The following is a 24,582-nucleotide window of genomic DNA, read 5'->3' as shown; positions in this document are numbered from 1 at the left end:
AAAGCCTCGAATAGCCACAGCAATCTTGAAAAGGAAGAACAAAGTTGGAGGGATCACAATACCAGATTTCAGGTTATACTACAAAGCCACTATAATCAAAACAGCCTGGTACTGGCACAAGAACAGGTATATAGACCAGTGGAACAGAATAGAGAACCCAGAAATGGACCCAAGGCAATATGCTCAATTAATATTTGACAAAGGTGGCAAGAGCATACAGTGGAGTAAGGACAGCCTCTTTAATAAATGGTGCTGGGAAAATTGGACAACTACTTGCAGAAAAATGAAACTAGACCATCAACTTACACCCTACACTAGAATAAACTCAAAATGGATAAAAGACTTAAATGTAACTCATGAATCCATAAAAATCCTAGAAGAGACTGTGGGCAACAAAATTTCAGACATCATACACAGCAGAATTTTTACTGACACATCACCTAAGGCAATAGAAACAAAGGAGAAAATGAACACATGGGACTACATCAAACTCAAAAGCTTCTGCACAGCGAAAGATACAATCATCAAAACAGAAAGGCTACCCACTGTATGGGAGAGCATAACTGCCAATGATATATCAGATAAGGGGTTAATTTCCAATACATATAGAGTGCTCATACAACTCCACAAAAGGAAGACAAAGAATCCAATTAAAAAATGGGCAGAGGAACTAAATAGACACCTCTCCAAACAGGACATACAAATGGCTAAGAAACATATGAAGAAATGCTCATCATCACTAATCATCAGAGAGATGCAAATCAAAACAACAATGAGGTATCACCTCACACCTGTCAGAATGGCCGCCATCAACAAATCATCAAACAACAAGTGTTGGCGAGGGTGTGGAGAAAAGGGGACTCTAGTGCACTGCTGGTGGGAATGCAGACTGGTGCAGCCACTATGGAAAACAATATGGTGTCACCTCAAAAAATTAAAAATTGATCTTCCATTTGACCCAGTGATCCCACTTCTAGGAATATACCCTAAGAAGCATAAAACACCAATCAGAAAGAATATATGTACCCCCATCTTTGTAGCAGCACTATTTACAATCGCTAAGATCTGGAAACAGCCCAAGTGTCCATCAGTAGACGAATGGATCAAAAAGCTGTGGTACATATACACAATGGAGTACTATGCAGCGGTAAGAAAGAAAGATCTCATCCTTTGAGACTACATGGAGGGATCTTGAAAGTATCATCCTAAGTGAAACAAGCCAAACAGAGAAAGAAAAGTTTCATATGATCTCACTTATTTGTGGAATATAATGAACATAACAGTTTGAGGAATGGGGTAGTCCCAGAGACGCGGAAGCGGGGTACAGACTGACAATCCCCTAAGGAGTGGGGAGGTGGGGGAGGGATGAACCACAGAACTTATATACATGTATGCATGAACAGTGGACATGGACAACAATCTGGGGAAGGGGCAGGGAGGGGGGAATCAGTGGGGGGAAAAGGAGAAACATCTGTAACAAAAATTAATCAATAAAAAATAAACAAAATTAAAAAAAAATATATGGACTGTCTACAAAATTCAGCAAAAGAAGCCAGGTACAGATGGGTACTTGATTCTACTTACATAAAATCTAGAAGCTGGAAAATTTATGATGTATGTACTTTACCACCTGCAAATTGTACCTTAATAATGAAGAAAAAATGGTCTATAATCAGATAAGATCATTTCACAGAATTGAAAATCAGCCACAGACATTAAGAAGATTTTATTTTCCTTAAATTGCCTATTTGGAATGTAATGAAGCTTTTTAAAGTATTTTGAATAATCTGACCTTACCAAATTACCCTGGGTCAACGTGGGTGGTCATGAATAGCAAGATGTTCATTTAATTAGTTATTATGGCTCACATTGGCTGGACTCAGTGTACATCTTTAGGGACATTGCTGCCACTCCTCTTCAAACAATCAGATTCTCTATGACAGACTCTTAAAGGAATCTAGGAAATAAGACCATGCAAGTCACACTGTGGAAATCTATGGTCAACACAGACAGAGGTGGTGTACTGGCTGTAGAGGGAGGAATCACGAGCTCCAGGAGGATCACACAGTGTGTCTGACTGTGAAGTAGAATTTGACCTACTATTTTACATCTTCATATTTTGGGTAACTATTCTTCCAAGATAAGTTATTTTGGAAGTTTTTACACATGTATATTTAATACAAAAACAAATAAATTATTGACACTGTAATATAGTGAGGGGAAGTAGTTGTAGATGAGAGAGCATGGTCTTGATAGTAATAAAGAGTCAAATTCTAGCTTTTCCACTTCCTAAATATGTGACTGTGGAAAAATGATTTAGTTTATCTAAACTTCAGTTCTTCACCTGTTAAATGAGGTTTATAATACCTGCCACACACTGTTATCTTAAGGATTTTGTGTGAGTGTGTGTGTGTGTGTGTGTATTATATATATGCCTGGAAGTCTCAGCAAACAGTGGTGGTGGTGATGGTTGTTAGGAGAATTGGACACTAGCCATTTTCAGCACTTATGGCTGAATGGCTTTGTTCAAGGCCTGTAGTTATTCATTTACAAAAAAAAGCCCCAAATATCCACCTGTTGAGGAATGTTTCTGAGATTAAATTAATTTGCAAGCAGTCTATTTTTGTTCTTTCTTGCCTTCCTATGTCGTTCTACTGAATTAATTACTTTTAAATGACAAGTATTAGGGGAAAAAAAGGTCTATTTATTGTATACACGTAACACAAAAGGAAAATAATTATAAAGAAACGAACAAAACAGAAATAGCAAATAGCACCAAGTACCCGATCCTAATCTCCATCTGAGTACCAAGGCAGAAAATTCTCCTGATCTGGTCATTCTTCCCAAGGGTGGATGAGGATGGCAACCGACTTGGGGTTGCTGACCCCATTTGGGGTGTGATTTCATTCCTCTAATTTTTAGATATTCATCTTATTCTTGGGAGGACAAGTTTCAAACGTATAATCTAAACAAGCAAATTGTGGCCTTCCATTTACCTGGATCTATGCTCCTACTGTGTTCTGCCACCAGAGCACAGAGCGCTAACTCCATCTCTCTCTCCCAAGAGTGGGAGTAGAAGCCAGGATAGGGGCAATTATCCTTCTTATAATTTATTGGCTCAAGATATTTTACTTAGGGAGAAGAAAATGGCAATACTGGAAATAAAAATGTTTGTCTGGCCAGTCTGGGCCAAGCAGTACAAAATGATCTGATCCATTGTATATTTTAAACTAAAACATTGTTGCTATGTGAAACCCAGAATAGTATGGCCTGTATTTCTCTATTTAAAAGGGGAAAAGAAAATCAAAACAATTTGGCATGGGAAAATTCCCAGCACAAGGCTGACGCCTGATTTTACCTCTTTTTTTCTTCATACCAACTGATGTTTGATGATCACAAACAGAATTTTACCCTGCTTCCTAGGATTGTCATGAGAATTAAAAAACAAAAGTACTCTGTCAAGTGCAAAATGCCACATAAATATTAGTTAGGTTATTACAAGAAGGGAACTGGTATCATTCCAGGTTTGTGCTGGAGACAGCAACAATAAACTAAACAAACCAACAGCTGAGCAAATCTGCCACACAGGAAGCAGTCAGACTCTTGAATGCAGGCTGGATTCCCTTTCGCTGAGCTACACCTGCCAGACTGGAAGCCCCTGGTGCTTTAGTCATGAATGAGCATGTCCTGTCCAGGAACTTTGGCTCCACCCTGCAGTGCTGACCCAGGGCCAAGTCTGGGCTAACTTCCCCTCTAGCTTGCCTGGTACTGCCTTTCCGGTACCTCAGGCCTTAAGCCAGAGTCTCAAGTTTTGCCCGACACAAATAGCCTAATAATGAGAACACTCCTTCCTCCATACTAGGGAATTTCCCTTCCCTCCTCTTTCTTCTAAGTCACTCCTATTTCCACTCCTTCTCTGTTTCCCATCTGCCCAAGGTTTCCAGAATAGGGTGTGGGAGGTCAAGAAGCTGGGAAAAGAACCAAGGAACAAATTTGTCTCGCTGGCTATTTCTCTGAATTGAGTCTCACCTGCTCCCCACTAATGCTAATTTTTGCTAACTCCTTGTTTCCAATAGATGGAACATAATAGATTCTTAATAACTATTTACTAAATGAAAACAAATATCAAACAATGAATCAGCAAACACATGTCAAATGAAGCCCCAGGCCTTTTCCTGACCTTCCACCCCATCCCTGGCCTGCTTCTGGTCTGCTCTTATGATCAAATACGAGGGCAGCCTAAGCTTGGTTTCCCAGATTAACTTTGCCTTTAGTTCTTCATGCACAAAGGACCACTGTCAGCACATCTATTGGCTTGTGTGAGTTTTGAGAGGAAAAGAAACTGAAAAAGGGAAAAGCCTCACTTCCCATCTATTTCTCAGAAGGGATGTAATCAATGTGACATTATATATACATATATGTGTGTGTATTTAGTAGTAGTATGGAGAGATTGTGAGTTTGTATTATTTTCTGCAGAACAGAAGAGATACCCTGTCTGGAAAGCACAGATGCTGAGAGTAGAGGCTGATGAACTCCTACTAAAGTTAGAAGGTAAAGGGGCTCAGTTTTAGATTCCCACCACTCACCACTCCTATCTCCAGATGTCCTGAGAATCAGGAGGCAGGTTTTTTCTGGTGTTTAGTGGTGGAACACACACAGTCATACAACACATTTAACATAAACCCCAGATGATTTTAAGCAGTCAAATATACATTGTAGGCCAACAGACATACTAAAAGATCACTACTCATCAGGGAAATGCAAGTTAAAACCTTAATGTGATTGATATCACCTTCACACCTGTCAGAAAGGCTATCATCAATAAATCAACAAATAAGAAAAAGAAACCCTCATGCACTGTTAGTGGGATTGCAAATTGATACAGCTACTAGGGAAAATAGTATGGAGATTCTGCCAAAAATTAAAAATAGAACTACCATATGACCCAGCAATTCCACCTCTGGGTATTTATCATAAGCAATCCAAAACACTGATTCGAAAAGATACATGCACCTCTATGTTCTTTGCAGCATTATTTACAATAGTAGGATATGGAAGCAACCTAAGTGTTCATCAATAGATGAATGATCAAGGAGTTGTGGTATATATACGTTATTTTCTCCAGAAAAGAAGAGATACCCTGTCTGGAAAGCACAGTTCCTGACAGTATATATAGTGAAATATTACTCAGCCATAATAAAGAATGAAATCTGCCCGGCCAGTGTGGCTCAGTGGTTGAGCGTCGACCCATGCACCAAGAGGTTGCTGGTTCCACTCCTGCTCAGAGCACATGCCCAGGTTGTGGGTCAAATCCCCAGTGGGGGGCATGCAGGAGGCAGCCATTGATGTTCTCTCTCATTGATGTCTCTCTCTCTCTTTCTCTCTCCTTTTCCCTTCCTCTCTCTCTAAATTCAATAAAGAAAAAAAAATTTTTTTTAATTGCCAGTTATAAAAATAGTCATGGGGATGTGAAGTACAGCACAGAGAATATTGTCAATAGCCTTGTAATAACTATGCATGGTGTCAGATGGATACAAGACTTACCTGAATGATCACTTCATAAAGTATATAAATGTCTAATCACTACGTTGTGCACATGAACTTAATATAATATTAAATGTCAACTATAATTAAAAATAAAATTTAAATATAAATAAAAAATAAATTTAACAAGTTTATAAGCTAAAAAAAATATAATTCATGTAATTGGAATACCAGAGGAGATACGAGAGAGAATGGTGCAGAACAAGAATTCAAGAAATAATGGCTGCCCTGGCTCAGTTGGTTAGATATACCAAGACTGTGGGTTTGATCTCCCATCAGGGCACATACAAAAATCAACCAATGAATGCATAAATAAGTGGAACAACAAACCGATAGTTCTCTCTCTTTCTGTCCCTTCATCTCTTTCTCTGAAATAAATTTTAAAAAATATATAATGGTTAAGATTTTTTATAAAATATTTTTTTTTGTAAATCCTCACCCAAGGATATTTTTCCATTTATTTTTCAGACAGAGTGGGAGGGAAAGAGAGACATATACATTGGTTGCTTCCCACACAACCCCGACCAGGGCTGGGATGGAACCGCAACCGAGGTACGCATGTCCTTGACTGAAATTGAACCTGAGACTCTTTGGTTTGTGGGCTGATGCTCCAACTGCTGAGCCAAACCGGCCAGGGCAGATTTTTTGTAATTGGATGAAAGAAGAAATTTAGAGATACAAGATTGTAAATAAACACCAAACGGAATACAAAAAAAGTCCATGCCGATCCATATCATAATCAGATTATTAAAAGGCAAAGATAAAGTGTAAATCTTGAAAGCAGCATGAGGAAAAAAAACATATTTCGTAGAGGAGAAAATTATCAAAAACCAACTTAATTAATTAATTTTATTTCTCATCCTCACCTGAGGATATTCTTCCATTTATCTTCAGGTAGAGAGAGAGGGAGAGAGAGCGAAACATGGATGTGAGAGGGACACATTGACTGGCTGCTTCCTGCAGGACTCTGACCAGGGCCGGGGATGAACCGCAACCAAGGTACGAGCCCCTGGCAGGAATAGAACCCGTGACTCATTGGTCCACAGGCCGATGCTCTATGGCTAAGCCAAACCAGCCAGGGCAACAGCCAACTTTAAATAGAAACCATGGAGGCTGGAAGATAACAAAATATATATATTTAAATGCTGAAAGAACAAAAAAACCTATCAATCCAGAATTCTGTATTCAAGGGATACATTATTCAAGTATGAAAACCAAATAACACTTTCAGATAAAATAAAACTAAGAGTATCTGTAACCAAAAGATCTGTACAACAAGAAACAATAAAGGAAGTTTTCCACGTTGAAGGAAAATATTATCAAATGGAAACTTGGGTCATCAGAAAAGAATGAATATCTGAATAAACCAAAATACTATTTTTATTGCCCTTTTCCTCTTAATTTCTTTATAACTTGTTTGTTTCTAACATGGTCTTGGGAGATTTAGTACTAGTAGAGGTATAACATATGAGCTCCAAGTTCTCATAGCCTTTCTACTTTACAATATATTTATTTTATGGACTGCTTAGAGTCTCTGGAATTACTTCTATTCTTTATTTTATTTTCTTCCCACACTGTGGGTTTGTTTTGAGGATAGATGGAGTAGGAATGGGGTGAAGAAAACTAAGGGAGAATGATAGAACATAGGATATATATGGTTGGGGTCAGGGGACAACCAGTGCAGGGAAGGAAAGCAGACTGAGATTAAATGCTCCCATGACAAAAGCAGGCTACCAGCAACAGGCCTAAGACTCTATCCTACATTGTGGCAGAAATAGGGGAAGAGAAATATAACATACCTAGTCCCCTCACTGACCTCTCAACCTTCTCACCCTACAATTATTCCTAATCTTCTTTTGACTTGATAGGTATGTCTGCTCCCCCAGTATCTGATCTCCAGTTGGTGCTGGAGATAACCAAGAAGTGGTGGACTTGTTCCAAGGTTTTCCCTCTGAGAAGAGGAAGTCAACGAACTGGGATGGTGGATGTATCACCTATGTGACTCATAAATATTGAAAGAGTAGGATAGGATGAACAAACTGGCCTTAAAGTTCTGAATGAAATCTTGGGATCCAGTTGTTTCAGTACTTGGAACGCTGTAGGCTAATTGTATACAGGACATCAATTTCCATCAGAGGTTGTTAGTTTTTTGGTCTATTTTAAGGAATCTTGAAAAATTTTTTTCTTTTTATAATAGCATTTTTTATTGATTTATTATTTATTTTTAAGAGAGAAGAAGGGAGAGAGAAGCATCAATGCGAGAGAGACACATCCATCGGCTGCCTCCTGCATGCCCCTGCTGCCAGGATTGAATCCGAAACCCAGGCATGTGCCCTGACTAGGAATGGAACTGGCAACCTTTCAGTGCACCATAAAAAGCCCAACCAACTAAGCCACAGCGGCCAGGGCTTCTTTATTTCTTCATAAACATTCTTTTCCACAAAGTTTGCTTTTGTCCCACCAGGGATTTGGCACATCCTTCAGAAAGAAGACTCAGGGTGAATTGCACCTGATCCACACCCCAGACACACAAATGGTACTGATCAACTGATGAGGGCTGGGGGGAGGATGGAGACTGGCTCTCTGCCCATCAGGAGTAAAAAAGTAGCTTTCAGGCCAACCCTCTGGAGCACTATGTTGAGAAGGATTCGGAGGCTTGAACTGGAGTGTGGTCTGTAAGAGAGAATACCACAATTAATCAGTGATGTCTGCTGTGGGAATGAGACCATGTGCTCAAGAGTGCAATCCCTAGCTTGGGTGGTTTGTTTGCAGATTGACTGGTCCCAGTACATAAGGGACCTCCTAGACTAATAGGAAGGAGTCAGGACTCTGTGTGTCACTGAAGCTTAAGACCTGTCTGTCAGGTCTTGGACAGGTCCTAAGAAGAGTTATGAAAAACAGAGTGTGAGAGCGGGAAAAGCCTGTTTATCACCATTGATGTTTGCTGAGTTCCTCGCGTGAGCTGATTGGCCAGTTCAGAGAGGCCTGGGCTTTGGAGCCATCCCTCTCAAGCCAGCCTTGCTACCTTTCACCTACCCTGACAGGTAAGGAATGAGAAGAAACCATGGGATCATTTGATCTGCACAGATTTCTCCTTTAACAACAGAAGTCTTGGGAATATGAGTTTAGAACACCGGACCAGCCCCCACTCTGCCTCTAAAAGCCAAAAGAAACTTTGAGTCTTGTACCCTATTTGTTGCGCCAATAGGAACCAGGGACTCCTCCCCTGACCCCAACTAACAGAAAGCCTTCTCTTAAAGGAGTGTCAAGGGCAAGCCCTCTGTATGTGGTGGTGACATGAGCTGAAATTCGGTCTTTTGTGAGACTGGGAGCTGTTGGGCGGCGATGGGGTCGGGGAGAAGGTTCAGCTACTGCAGGTCTGCAGGTAGCGGGGTTCGGAGTTCGGGAGACGACGGTCTTCCTACTGCTCAGGGACAGTATAGCGGGGTTGCTGTCGTCTGCGGAGGGGGTAGGAGGCCCTACCTTGGTGGCCTTGTGTGTGTGTTATGGAGGTGGGAAAGGAATGCCGGATGCTTGACCACTGGGCATGGTTATTCTTTCAGAGGTCCCTGGGGAGGGTTCCAGAGGCCTGTAACAGACCCAGGAGCAAGGGTGGGGACGGAACGCCTCCTTGTCCCACCGCACCCCGCTTCCCAGGGAATCGTGCTCTCCGACCGGCACAGAAACCTCAGTGAGTGACAAGCCTCCCGAGACAGCCCCAGCTGGGTGCCACAGAGACATGCGGGAGGCAGGAAGCGCACCACCCAAGTTCAACATGTCACCTCGGGGAGGAGGAGCCAGGTGGGTCTTCGCAGCTCCAGGACGGGCCGCGGGTCCGGGGTTCGAGGCCTCCCGGAGGGGAGAGCAGAGCACTAGGGCTGGGGCTCTGCGAGCGAGGAGCCGCGCCCCGGCCACCTTCGGGCTCGCGGAGGTGGGAAGTCGGTGCCCGGCAGCGGGCGGGCGGGCCGTCAGCTGCCCGGCCCGTCGCCTGCCTCCCCGCCCCCGGCTTCCTGCGGAGGCTGCGGCCGCCATGTTGTTGTGGGGCTGAGTCGGCGCCGCGCAGCCCGAGCGGCCGTGACAGGCTGCGCAACAGGTTCGCTGCCGGCGGCCTGGCTAGGGACGCGGCGGCGGCCGAGCAGGTCTCCCCGCTGCGGGTGCCGAGGGGCGCGAGGTCGCGCTGTGGCGGGCAGGAGGCGCGGTGGAGAGCCAGGTGGGTGAAGCGGCAGCCCGGCTGCAGCGGGGCGCGGGGCGCGGGGCGCGGGGCAGGTGCGGACGCGGTCGCTCCCTCCGCGGGCGGCCCCTGGGGCCGGGCTGGGCGCCGGCTGCGCGCCGCGGAGAACGCGGACGGGTCCTCGGGAGCCCGGGCTGCCCTCGAGCTAGGCCCCTGGCGGGCTTGGCGGCGCCGGGCGGAAACCTCCAGACCCGGGTTCCTGCCCCCGCCGCGCGGCCGGGGAGACGCCAAGGAGCCGGGGCCGGGCTGACCCTTCTCGGCGCCCAGCCCCGGCCGCAGCCTCTCCCGGCAGGTGCGGTCGCCGCCGAGGGCCGGGGCGGCTTGCCCCTCGATTTCGGGGTGCCGGCAGAAGATATCCCTTCGGGGCACCCGCGCGCTTCCTCGGGGACGCATTCTATTTTCGCGGAGCTGGTTTCCCTTCTCGGCGATGCTGGGTGCGGAAGCCGCCGAGCCGCATCCCGGTGCGTCAAGGTGGCCAGCGGGGGGATGCTGGGCGCCCACCGCTCGCCGGGACCCCAAGTTGGGAGAGGTTAGAGTGACGTCCGCGTGTGGACTCCAGGGCGTGCGGGAAGCGCGGAGAGATGCAGCCTCTTAGGCCGGGGTAAAGTTTATTGCTTATCATTATGTTTAGAAAGACGCCTGCATGTGCGTGGTGAATGGGTAAACCGAGGCTGAAACTACAGATGGCTTTGCATTCTGTGAAAAGATGCTGTGCTGTATCTTTAAATGATTGCCGAAGGCTACTGTGCTTCGTTTGAGACTTGTATTAATTATGAATTAAGAATATTTTTGATAGAGGCAAGCCACTTTATGATAGGAATAAAGGTGAACGCAAAACACGATTGCTTTAATAAGTGCTTTATTACTGGTATTTACTTGCTTACCCAGAAAAAGGAGAGGTGTGACTTGAAATTTTGTGTTGTTTTACTTAGCTTAATTTAGACTCTGTAGGTTAAGCTTCTTAAACCTCTCAAGATTATTTGCTTCCCTGCCTGTGCTGGTTTCCTGTTTAATCAGTGATGAAAACTAAACGCAATCTAGAAACATCACCTTTGCATAAATTAATAATGGTGTCCCTCAAAATTTAAAGATAGTAGCAACTCTGATGTGCATATCTTTAGTTTTCTTTTTGGTTGTGCCTATGATTCCCTTGTGATTTCGTTTCCCCTCAGTTTTACTGAGCTATGATTGCCAGATAGCCCTTGTAATTTCAAAAGTACAGAAAGTGGAAGTTGTTTTTAAAAGCTTAATTTAAGAGCAAGCAGAATTTCATGTTTTTGAAGGACATGGAAAAAATGTGCACTGCTGCTGTTTTAATGTAATATTAATAAGCAACTGAAAAGCTTGCATTTTTTTTTTACCCTTTAATGCATGTAATTATTCCTCTTGCTCACCTTTATAATGAAAGGTAGAATTGTCTGAGAAAACTTGACCTGTACTGAATTATTAAGCAGGGAAGTACTATTGATAGTTCAACATATCGCAGGGCTAACATCCTGATCTCTCTTGAATATGAGGAAATGTGTTAGGCATGCTCTGGGATTGGAAATAATAGTTTAGAGATTTTTTATTTTCACAAAAATAGAATAGTATAAGGAACCATCATACACTCATCACTCAAATTCAGCAGCTTTCAAGATTTTCTTTGTGCTTCTCTTTTTCTTTCTTTCTGTCTGTCTGTCTTTACTGTTTGGTCAGTTCACCCTATATACTTAATTGTCTCTCTTTTAAAAAGTGGAAAATTTCTTACATAACCTTAGGATTTTTGTTTTTAATGTATGTTTAAAACAGAGTTTCACAAATTTGCATCTTTCCAATAAGACAACATTTATTCATCATCTCCTTTAATGACTTCAGTATTGAAATATGTTTTCCATGCCTGTCGTTTATTTTATATATATAATTAAGATATATTTACCATGCTTGTCACTTACCACGTGGTAGGCCTTTTGAATGATTTGCGTAATCACTTAAAGCTCACAAAGACTCTGTGAGTAGTTATTTTCCTCCCATCAAATAGATAAGTGAAATGTTAATCTGGAGGTTAACTGACTACTCTAGGTCTCTGAGCCAATAAGTACAAGAGCCATGGTTTCAAACCCAGATCCTTCTAACTTTAGCACCTGTGCAGTTATCTGATACACTCATCTTAGTTCAGAAATTTAAAAAGAAAAAGTTATTTGGGCATTCAATAAATATTTGTTGAGTAAATGAATGCAAGTACATATTAGTTCATTGATACGTAACTAGCATTTTATGGACTATATTTACTTGTAAAGCATGTATATTAACAAGTTTCAGAAATTATTCAGAATAAACTAATTACATTATTAAAAATGTGATGTATTTAGCCCTGGCCGGTTTGGCTCAGCGGTTAGAGCGTCGGCCTCCGGTCCTGAGAGACCCGGGTTCGGTTCCCGCTAGGGGCGCGTGCCTCGGTTGCAGTTTGTCCCCGGCCCTGGTTGGTCGTGCGGGTGGCAGCCACTCTGGCAGCCACTCGATGTGTTCCTTTCGCGTCGATGTTTCTCTCTCTCTGTTCCTCTCTCTCCCTCCCACTCTACCTGAACAAAAAATGGAAAAATGTCCTCGGGTGAGGATAAAAAAAAAAAAAGTGATGTATTTATTACCAGCTAATAGTGCATTTGCTTTTTTTTCGTTTCTGTGTGTGTGTTGATCTTTTTAATACCTCATTTCTGGAAAAATTTGTGGAATAACTTTTTTTTTTTTTTTAATCCTTACCCGAGGACATTTTTTCATTTTTTTGTTCAGTTAGAGTAGGAGGGAGAGAGAGAGAAACATCGATGTGAAAGGGACACATCTAGTGGCTGCCACCCGCATGACCCAACCAGGACCGGGGACAACCCGAAACCAAGGTATATGCCCTTATCGGGAACCGAACCCGGGTCTCTCTGGTCCACAGGCCAACACGAGCAAACTGGCCAGGACTGGAATAACTATTTTTAAGAAAGGCTAAAAAAAGGCAGACTCTTTTAGTGTGCTAATTGTTGAAGGCAGGATTCCAAGTGTGAAGTAGGAAAGTGTTTAGAATTCTGTAAATGAATAGATCTAAAAACGAAGATGCAGGAGAAATGTTTAAGTTCATGTTTAAGTTTAACTTCATACCATCCTATAACTTTTTTTTTTTCTTAAGTTCATCTTTGACTTCATACCATCCTATACCTATAGATCACAGTGACTGATGTTAGAGTCTTGTTGGTTAGAGTGTGCCTATAGGTATTCTTGAGAAGGAGGAACTGAACTGGTCTACAGGATCTGAAGGCAGAAAGGAAGTGGGGGAGGAGGGGAGGAAACTGAGCAAAAATAGGACAGTGAATACATCAAGAAATAATGTATTTTTACAACGCTAAGGGGAGCAACATATTTCATTTGCAAAGTTTGGTATTATTTTGAGAAAATCACTTAAAAAATAACTTCACAGCTATATCAGGACACTGATTTATTTACTTGTGGAGTTATTTAGCAGTGGTTGTGGTAGACACTGAGGGATGTATTACCAGATGGTAGACATTTAACTTTATTTAAGCAACAGTTTTATGTTTTCTAGATCATTTCTTCACTAATACATATTTATTTTAGAAAAGTATATGTGGTTTAATAAAAATTTTATTTATTTTTATTACTATAGTAGATAGGGTACAGACTTTCAAGCTCCCAGTTTCAACACCAAATAGCTGTATAACTCTGAGAAATTTATTTTAATCCTATAATCTGGTTTCCTCATCTTTAAAGTGGGGATGATATTAACGTACTTATGTCATAGTGTTGTATGTCTTAGCACAGTGACTACTGCGTAGTATATGTGCTTAAGAAATGAGCTATTGGCATAATGTGCTATTATTCCAAGTTGCTTCAATGAGAAATTTCAAACTAAACTAGCTAGTCCGTTTGTGTGTGTTTTAACCTAGTGACTGAAAAAGAAATTAGTTTTTTTGCTCTTAAGTTTTAATCTTTCCTTCAAAACAATGGATGAAAGTGCTGGCTTCGGCAGTAGGTATACAAAACAATCCATATAAGAAGGTTGGAAAAGAGAGTAGAAGAACTGACCCACTATCTCCCAACAAAGAATCTGCTCTTTTAACCCCCTTAATTGTTGCGGGGGTGGGGGGGGAGGCCACCAAATATATAGCCTAAAGGAAGAACTGTTTTCTATCTGCAAAAGAAACTATTGCTTTAGATTATTTCTTCAAAATCGTTGAATCCCTGTACTTAAATAACATCCACTTTTCAGTGGGAGGAGTGTTTGACTAGTGTGAGGTTGATAATGGTCAAGAATGGCCAAGAATGGTCAGCAGTGTGAAAAGAAAGAAAGAGAAAAGAATGATTGGTAGTGTCAGATTGCAGATCTGCATAGATAAGGACCCAGCAGGATTTGCTCTGAGAGTTTGGAGGACACTGATAACTGTTGCTTTATCGTTTCTTTCTGTTTAAACACTTTGGCATAGTCATTTGGACACTTCTTACCACCCTGCTCCTCCTCCTTGGCACTTAAAAATGATCACATAAATATAAGAATTAAGTAGGTCACGTTAATAAATTTTGCAATTTATGTAACATTTAGTGAGTATAAAAATACTTTTGGTGAATATAAATTAGAACTTCAAGATTAATGAAATTTGCCAAGAATGATGCAGGCTAAGAATGCAAGTGTAGCATTCATTCTCTAACTTTGTGGTAAGCCCTGTAAACCATAATGGTAGAAAATGGTAGAAGAGAGGACCTTTTCTCACTTTTTGGTTTATATCTTGGTTATTTCTAAGAATTCCTTATATATTAAGAATAGTTGCCTGCCCAGTGTGGCTTAGTGAATTGAGCATTGTCCCATGCACCAAGAGGTCACTGGTTCAGGCCACATACCTAGGTTGTAGGTTTGATCCCTAGTTGGGGTGCACATGGGAGGCAACAGATCTATGTCTCTTTCTCTCTCCACCAAAGTCAATTTTTAAAAATGTTTAAGAATAGTAATTCTTTGCCTTATAGGTATAAATTTTTTTCCAAATTTCTTAGTTTTGTTTATAGATTTTTATAGTAACTCCTATGTATAGCACTATTTTAACTCATTATGTGTATTAACTCATTTAATTTTTGCCACATCCCTATGAGGTAGGTGCTATTATTAGCTCATTTACAAAGTCCTCTGATGTTGTCTTTTAAATTCTCAAACAGCTTTTTCCTGTTTGCCCATTTCTGCTCTCAATTCTTAAAAATCTTCTTTCTCTTCCTAGCCTGCTAGTTTATACCTATTTTTTTGGTTGTTTATTCCTCAGTTCAGGAGTAATTTCCTCTGGGGTTGCTCAGCTAACAACTTTCTAGTTGCCTAAGGCAAAGTTAGGTGCCCATCTTCTGCCCTTCATACCTATAACCCTACAGAATTCTAAGTTTTGGTCTAACTCCTCTTCTATATTCTCTGCTCTAATACATTTTATACAGGTGTTCCCATCTGATGACTCGATAAATATTTGTCGATTTGAATTAAAGGTGTGCATGGAGTTGTTGGTGATAACAAGAAGAGACCCAATCTTCCAAGTATATAGTAAAATAGAGAAACTTGCACAGAGGAAGTAACATTGGAACTGGGCTTTGAAGGGCAGTGGGGAAGGAAGGAGAAGAAAGGGAGGGGCCCAGAGACTAAAATTGAGTGAAAACAGATGTGGAAATTTCCCATTCTGGGAACAGCATGTTATTCAGAGTGGTTTTGAGGATTATTAATCTTGCCTCTGGGAAAACCCTGAATGAAATAAATCCCCTTTTCACCCCAGTATACCTTTTCTAGTGTTCAGAATATTTTAATTTTCCTCCTAGATCTCTTCTCCTGTGAAACAGGGCTCAATTTCTCATCTGACTTTCCCCTTTTTCCAGTGTAATGGAGGAAGTCGGAGAGTCCTGATGTAATCTTGGTAAGATTTTAAAAAGCCCAGGGAAGTTTGGAAAATTGATGGGGTGGACACACTAGAAGCCTTAGGGGAGACAATAAACCCTGAAGCTTTAGTCTTTGGAGACTTAAGGTTCCATTAACATCTTTCCCTGACTGTTAACAACCCAACTCCTTTTCCTCTCCAGCCTTCATTATATTTCTGTTCTTCTCAGATTATAAAAGACATTCTCTTAATTTACTAATTTAATTTTGAGGTATACTGACTGTTCATCCTTAAAAAGAATGGGTGAGCTTTATATATATATATTAACAAGATAATTTATTTGTCATTTACAGTAAATATTTTTCCAAATCCCCTTTCTCTTTAAATTTAACTTTATTTCTCATTATGTAACTTAATTGTTTTCATTATGAAAATAATACAAACTGATTGAAGAAACTTTGTAAAGTAGAAAAAAAAAAGAGGAGGAAAAAGTCATTCTAAGTCCAATAACCAATGACCATCACACTTTGATGTCTCCTACCTACCTGTCTTTTCATTTTGTTTATTACATATATATTATTGTACATGTTTTACAATACAATATTGTAGCTAGAATCCTGGCTTTTGCTGTCTGATTGATATTTTAGTTCCAGCTTAGCCTTTTATTAGCTTTGTGAGTATAACAATCTCACTAAGCTTCAGTTTTCTTTAAAAAGTAGAGATTTTGTCCTGGCCACTTTGGCTCAGTGGTTGGGGTTATGTGGGTGGCAACCACTCAGTGTGTCTCTCTCATATTGATATTTCTCTCTCTCTCTTCCTCCCCCTCTGTCTGAAGATGAATGCAAAAATATCCTTGGGTGAGGATAAAAAAAAAAGAGAGAGAGATTTCATAATAATTTTTATCCATAGGGTTGTTAAGAGGATGAAGAGATAATGTATGTTTAGTGTGACCCTCTCATAATAAATCCACCATAAATGTAACAGTAATAATCAGGCCCTTCTTTTGGTTAGGTTATCTAGGGTGGCTGCTCTGGGCTGTGCTTGGAGAGAGCGGGCAGGTCGGGGCACTGTTCCTTTCTTTTCTGAAATAATTAAAATTCAATTTAAAAAACACTGTTAACATTTTCAAGGGCACTATGAAAATTTTTATAGTGAGAGCTCCTTTAAAATGTTATTTGTCTTGGGCCAGCCTCATAGTTACTGAGGGACCTTGGGCCTTTGACCCTTCTAGGATGTCCCTGATAATGATGAAAACAATGGTAACATGTAAAGACCTGAGTGTAGGTCTTGACATTTGGTGAGTCTTAGTGATTCTTGGATGCTGTTATTATTTTTATAATGATAAGTACATATTTATATTATATCATACACTTTAAATTATAAGAACATAACCAGTTTCCATGTTATTACATGGTCTAGCTGAACTTTAAAAAAAATAGGTTTATTGAAATATAATTCACATATTAATATAAGTGCCAGCATAATACTTAGCTCAGTTCATTCCCCCATTGTTGGACTCTCATTTCCAATTTTTTCTATAATAAACAATAACTATAATGAATATCTTTATAAGTAAGGCATTTTTCACATTTATTATTATTTCCCTATGACAAATTCCCAGAAGTGAAATTACTGGCTTATAGGATATGAACATTGGCAGGTTCTATATATTTTTGCATTGCCTTCTGAAGAGCTATACTAATTTGCACTCCCATTAGCTATATCTGCAGCACTCATTTCCTCTCACCTTTGAAGCCCAGAATTAGCCAAAGCTTTTTTTTTTTTTTTTATATCCTCACCCAAGGATATTTTTCCTTTTATCATCAGATAGAGTGGGAGGGAGGGAGGGAGGAAGAGAGAAAGAGAGAGAGGGGGACACATTGACTGTTTGCCTCCCACATGACCCAGACCAGGGCCGAGACGAACCACAACCGACGTATGTGCCCTTGACCAGAACTGAACCTGAGACTCTTTGGTCCACAGCCGATGCTCTAGCTGCAGAGCCAAACCGGCCAGAGCGAGGCTTGTTTTTTAAAAAAATCTATTTATAAGGAGAAACAAAACAAAACTTTATTTGCATTTTTTTGATTAGTGATGTTAACATGTATTAGCCAGTTTTATTTCCTCTTTGGAAAAGTGTCTATTTATTTGAGGTCTTAGTGTTTTTATTATCTATTTTACTATCTCTCAGTACATTAAAAATATTGACTATCCTTGTTTGTTTACTTTTGAATTTTATTTTCAACAGAAGTTTAAAATATTTATCTAGTTGAATCTGTTTATATTTTCTTTGTGTTTTCTTAAATAGTTTCAACACTTGAAAAGTTATGATTGTTCCAAAGAGATGATATTTTACTTGAAGGTGAAGCATCTATATGAATTTTTTTTTTTTTTTTACCTCTGTACTTCTTATTTAAGTCAAGTAAATACTTTTGCTTTAATATTTAGTCCTGCCCAGCTGGTGTGGCTCAGTGGTTGAGCATTGATCCCTGCACCAAGAAGTCACTGGTTCGATTTCCAGTCAGGGCACGTGCCCAGGCCAAATTCCCAGTGGGGAGCATGCAGGAAGCAGCCAATTGATGTTCTTTCTCATTTATATTTCTATCTCTCTCTCCCTCTCCATTCCAATCTCTCTAAAATCAATAAAAATAAAAAAATAAAAAAAATATTTAGTCCTAATATGAGACAGAGTAGACCAAATAGGCAGCTCCCCCCAACCTTCCTTACAGCAGTGACAGCTGAATCACAAGCTATTTATTCTTAGGTGTTTTCTCCCCTTTGTGTGGGTAAATTGTTTTGTTCAGAGTTGTTGACTAATTCTTCTAAAATTGGTTTAATTTAAATTTTCAATATAATTGGAGTACTAACTACTTCAGTGTTAGTTTACCATTTCTGTTCTTTTATGCCCTCTAGGTTGATTAGCTGATTCTTTGTAAGCCAAACTTAATGTTTGTAAAAGTCCAAACTTATATTTATATTTAAACATCTTAAATTGAAGATGCAAAGTTATAGAACTAGTTTATATAAAAGAGTTATCTTCTTTAAAGCTTTTAAGTCTTGACATGCTGTGTGGATTTGGGGCCCTAAGCCTTTAGGTAGAAATAATAGTAACCCTTTTCTCAAATAGTGAAGAAAAATACATCCTTTTTATCAGTAATCTGTACAACTGTAGCTGTACCAACTCAATGAAATTAAGTTGACTGTTGTAGTTGACAATAATGTTGAAATAATAGTAGTAAGGTTATTGGTGGTGTGCCCTCTGGGTCCCTACCTGTTACTGGTGGAAGTGGAGTTCTTGTAGCGTCACAAGGAAAGGAATTTCCTGAGACTCACAGGGGAGGATGAGTGATCTTTAGTTCTGTGGAATTAAATACCTGAGTTTACAATGTTGTACACTTCCCTTTGTCCCGCCATGGAAAAAGTCCAATAATGTCTTCAGTAGGGCAAGAATTAAGGCCACTACCCAGAGTCTTTGCTCAATATTAAAGCACAGTCCAGTCCATCATCTGGCTAGCTTAGCTTGTGTTCCCTGCTGCAGTCCATTGCATGTGGGGTCTGCATGGCCATGGGCTATGTGGCTTCTAAGGCCACATGGTGGGCAAGTGCGGGTCACAGAGCATGAAAGAGTAAGTGCAACAGCCAAACAAGAGACAGAACTCTTTGTCTGGGAATTATGTATTCCCAAATTTTCACAGGCTTGTATTGGGGTTCACCCTTCTAGCCAGTCATCTTTTCCCCAGGTTAGACCGACAGGCAAGCACTTTCCCTACCTTATCCCGACTTCACTGTGCATGTACCCATCTCCCATTAGGTTCAATCCCTTCCCTCAGTGATCTGCAGGGAATAGACCAGTGTTTCCATGCGGAGTGTGAAGCTGTAGTTTCCTGGTGAAGTTGCCTAGATGACCATGCTTATAATGTCTGGCCTCCCTTTTGCTCTCTTTCTATTATTAGTATTAATACCTAGCTAATTATGACAACAGTAAAAGCCGTCTTTTATGAACACCTTCTATGTGCCAGATGCTTTACATACATGATATTTAAGCCTTAAAACAACCTGGCATTTAGGTACAACTATCCACATGTATAGGTAGGAAATTAAAGATACATCATGTGGAAGTTCTCAAGGCTAAGGAGTAATTACACTGGGATTCAAACTCAAGTTGGCTGACTTGTTTTCAAAATTCACATTCCAGTCTATCAGCCTGCTTTTCTTCATTGCAATAGAAAGAATGCTAATCCCTCGGAGTCAAAGGGTTTGTGTTTATTAAAGGATATCTTAGTGCCTGGCTGGGCTCTAGGTATATGAAGATAAAGAGACATTCACAGGAGCGCACAGTCTAATAGAGGTGGGCAGGCATAAAAACAAATGTTAGAATACTAGGTGATAAGTAGTTCAATGGAGAAAAATACAAGTTGAAGTAGGAATGAGGCAAAGGAAGCTTTTGTAGGTCAAAATGTCACTGAGAAGGAATTCCATAGGTTCACAGGGAACATTAGAATGATAAGATGGGGCAGAGGTGGAAGGAAGGTATTCTAATGCTGTTAAAGTAGGCATGGACAGACCCTAAAACATCTTGTATGCCATGTGAAGGAGATTAGACCGCTTTATTGAAAATAATTCATATACCATTAAATTCAGCCTTTTATTTTATTTTTATTTTTTTATTTTTTATCCTCACCCGAGGACACTTTTTTGTATTTTTATCTTCAGATAGAGCAGGAGGGAGAGAGGGAGAAAGAGAGAGAGAGAAACATCGACCTAAGAGAGAGAGACACATCGAGTGACTGCCACCAACACGACCCCAACCGGGGCCGCGGACAAACTGCAAACGAGGTATGTGCCCTTAGCGGGAACCGAACCCAGGCCTCTCTGCTCCGTGGGTCGACGCTTTAACCACTGAGCAAAACCAGCCAGAGCTAAATTCAACCTTTTAAAGTTTACAGTTTTATAATTTTGTGGTTTTAGAATATTCACAGAATTGTATAACCATCACCACTATCTACATTTAAAACATTTCATCTCAAAAAGAACGCTCCATACCCATTAATAGCCACTCTCCATTTCCCTCCAACACCCCTAGTTCTAGGAAACCACTAATCAACTTTCTGTCTCTGAATTTGCCTATTCGGGACATTTCATTGGAATGGGAACATGCAATATGTGTGTGTGGGGGGGGGTTGATGATGAGATGTTTTTAGGATGCATTCATATTGTAGCATGTATCAGTAACTCATTCCTTTTACAGGCCAAATCTTCTGTATGGAGGTGACACATTTTGTTTAACCATTTATCAGTTGATGTACATTTGGGTTTCCACTTTTTGGCTATTATGAATAATACTGCCTGGCCATTGAGGCACAGTGGTTGAGCATTGACCCATGCACCAAGAGGTCACCAGTTTAATTCCCAGTCAGGACACATGCCCAGGTTGTGGGTCCAATCCCCAGTGGGGGGCATGTGGGAGGTGGCCAGTTGATATTCTCTCTAATTAATGTTTCTCTCTCTCTCTCCCCCTCTCCCTTCCTCTCTTTAAAATAAATAAATAAATAAATAAATAAATAAATAAATAAATAAATAAATAATATTGCTATGAACACTTACAGAAATTGAAATGTGTTGATATTTTAAAAAATAACTTTAACTTGGCCTAATAGAATAGAAATGGGTGAATGTTTTTCTGTTCATTCACTATTAGTTGGATTTTCTTTCCTCTACTCTTGTTCTGTTCATGTTTTGGTTGAGATTGAAAAATACCAGTCACAGATGGAAGCTTGCAGCTTGCACCTGTTGGGGTGTGGCATCAGTTTGGATGTCAGTCTCCTTAGGCCTCTATGGTAGGATGTGTGTGGAGGAGTATATTTTTCCTCTGTGATTTTTAAGATTGGATATAGCATGGCTGGATTTGAGATTGGTATTTCAGTTTAATATTTTGGGTAATACAGGTGTATTATTTAATGTTGTTCATAATAGACTAAAAAATTGACAAGGGCAAGGCTCTGGGTCATACTAGCTATTGGGTTAAAAGATGAGGTCCCAGGAGATCACAGAGTCTGTTTTCAGCCCTGCCTTTGGACTGTTGTGTGGGCCCAAGGAAGAAAGAGAAGGAAGGGTTGCAAAGAAAAGCGATACTTTCTCAACTCCTTTTTCTTCTGCATTCAAACTTACATATATCTTTATTCATCCTTACTGCCTTTTCTGTCGTTTATTCCCAGAGCCAGAAATGTTATGTACAGGTTCTACCTTTATACTCTAGCACTGTCTACTTGACTTTCTTGGGACCCTAACTTTCATTAGGTAAACTCCTTTCTTTTTCTCTTTTGGAAATTAAATCTCTCTCTCTTCCTCTAAAAATAGTTTGTCCTCCCATCTAAAAAGTATAAAGTCTTATTAACCTTGACTCTTTCCTGAGGCCTCTTATCTCTCCTCTCACCCTTTCTTCCCCTTTCCTTAACAACATATTTCTTCAATCACCTACACTTCACCTCCCATTTATTGCCTTACCTACTTCAATTAGACTTTTACAGCCAGTTCACTGTGCTAATACTGTACTCACAACAGATTGCCAAAACTAATGGCTTAGTCTTGACTTTTATGCTATTTGGCAGTTATGACCATCATCTCCTTAAAATGCTTTTCTTAGCTCTGTATCCTGATGTCTCACCTTTTTCTCAACCTCTGTTCTGATTGTTCTCTTCTTATTTCTCTCTTCTGCTTTCCATGGATACTGTCATTCACTGACGTGATTACAACTATTCCCAGTCTCTGATGACTACCAAATCTGAGTCTCTAGCTTGAACAGAAATTTTACTTTCTTTTGGACATCTTCACCTGGATGCCTTTGTAGGTACATAGATCAGGTATGCTAAAAATAAACATTGTGTTGCTCACTCCCCAACTCTAATATCCAAATCTCTATTTTCTTAGCGCTTCCGTCTTGGTTAATGTTACTGTTCTACAGTTATCCAAGTTAGAACCTCATCTGTGATGCTCTTCTTTCATCTTTTGCATTAGGCTGATCAGAAAGTTCTGTTCATTCCAACTCTGAAATGCCTATTCTTTATTGCTCAAGTTCAAATTCTCACCACCTGGATTATGCCATATACTTTATAACTAGTGCCTCTGTCTCAACAACACTCAAATCCAGTTCATTTCCCACACTATTTGTCAGAATTCTTTTCCTCTGCCTTTAGAAGACCAAGTTCTTCCCTTGTTTCTTATATATGCTTTCCCTGGATAATGTCATTCTTTTTTTTTTTTGCTGTTCATATTATGTCATTTTAATTTTTTCATTGATGTTCTCATAAATCTATCACTACACACATTGTAAAGCTTATTTATTTTGTTCTTTTTTTTTTGACTTTTAAAATATTTTATTTATTTATTTTTAAATGAATTATTTATTTTTTTGTTACAGATATTTTACCTTTTTACCCCATTGGCACCCCCCACCCCACCCCCCCTCCACCCTGTCCCCGGCTTAGTTGTCCATGTCCATTGGTCATGCATACATGCATATAAGTTCTGTGGTTTATCTCTTCCCACCCCCCCACCCCCCATCCCCTCTTCTGAGGGATGTCAGTCTGTGCCCTACTTCCATGTGTCTGGGTCTACTGTATTCCTCAGACTGTTATGTTCATTATATTCCGTATATAAGTGAGATCATGTGGTATTTGTCTTTTTCTGCTTGGCTTCTTTCACTTAGGATAATACTTTCCAGGTCCCTCCATGTCGTCTCAAAGGATAAGAGATCTTTCTTTCTTACCGCTGCATAGTACTCCATTGTGTATGTGTACCACAGCTTTTTTATCCATTCGTCTACTGGTGGACACTTGGGCTGTTTCCAGATCTTAGCTATTGTAAATAGTGCTGCTATGAACATGGGGGTACATATATTCTTCCTGATTGGTGTTTCAGGCTTCTTAGGGTATATTCCCAGCAGTGGGATCACTGGGTCAAATGGAAGTTCAATTTTTAATTTTTTGAGGTAGCACCATATTGTTTTCCATAGCGGCTGCACCAGTCTGCATTCCCACCAGCAGTGTATTAGAGTCCCCTTTTCTCCACACCCTCGCCAACACTTGTTGTTTGATGATTTGTTGATGGCGGCCATTCTGACAGGTGTGAGGTGATACCTCATTGTTGTTTTAATTTGCATCTCTCTGATGATTAGTGATGTTGAGCATTTCTTCATATGTCTCTTGGCCATTTGTATGTCCTGTTTGGAGAGGTGTCTATTCAGCTCCTCTGCCCATTTTTTAATTGGGTTCTTTGTCTTCCTTTTGTGGAGTTGTATGAGCACTCTATATGTATTGGAAATTAACCCCTTATCTGATACATCATTGGCAATGATGTTCTCCCATACAGTGGGTATAATGTCATTCTTTAACATGATGACAGCTATTCCCAATCTCTGGTGACTAGCTCAAACATATACTGTGCTTTAAATACTGGCTTTCCATGATTTATATAGTGAAGTTCAAAATTATTCCTTAAATTGTGTCATCTTGGCAAGTTACTTCATTGCTTTGGTTTCTCTTTAATTGTTTCTAAAATGGAGATGGAATTCAGTATGTTGTTTAACTCTTCTTTGTTTTAATCATCAGATAAAATATAGAGAAGCCTCACTATGTGAAACACAAAAACAGAGCTATTTTCAATGAAGTTGCTGCCCTCTCCCAATCCTCCATTCCTCCTCTCTACTACACTTCTGTTGTATCTGCTTGAAATTTCTAAAACTTTAAGGAGCATGTTTTGAAACTACGGGGTTTCTTAAGTTCTCTTTTAACACTTAAAGTTAAGTGAGTTCTTTGAAATCACATCACTCTTAAATCACACTGTCTGAATGGAAGAGGCTGTGCTGTTATATTAGCTGTTGTACTTTCCTTCTTTTTACCTCAGGTTCAGATACTCTTCCTTTCTTTGTAACAG

At 40.2% G+C, this 24,582-nt stretch overlaps 1 protein-coding gene across 1 annotated transcript in view; it reads left to right on the top strand.

Annotated features, from left to right (window-relative positions):
- Window positions 1–9,680: 9,680 nt before the first annotated feature.
- ITSN2 (intersectin 2) overlaps window positions 9,681–24,582 on the top strand; it is a 123,130-nt gene continuing 108,228 nt past the window's right edge. The window contains exon 1 of the mRNA XM_036263503.1: window positions 9,681–9,754. The gene's annotated coding sequence lies outside the window, so the exon portion shown is untranslated. The remainder of the gene's footprint in view (window positions 9,755–24,582) is intronic.

The sequence above is a fragment of the Molossus molossus genome, unplaced genomic scaffold (assembly GCF_014108415.1).
Source record: "Molossus molossus isolate mMolMol1 unplaced genomic scaffold, mMolMol1.p scaffold_m16_p_15, whole genome shotgun sequence".
Taxonomy (NCBI): Eukaryota; Metazoa; Chordata; class Mammalia; order Chiroptera; family Molossidae; genus Molossus; species Molossus molossus.
This window is presented reverse-complemented; position numbering and strand designations above follow the sequence as displayed.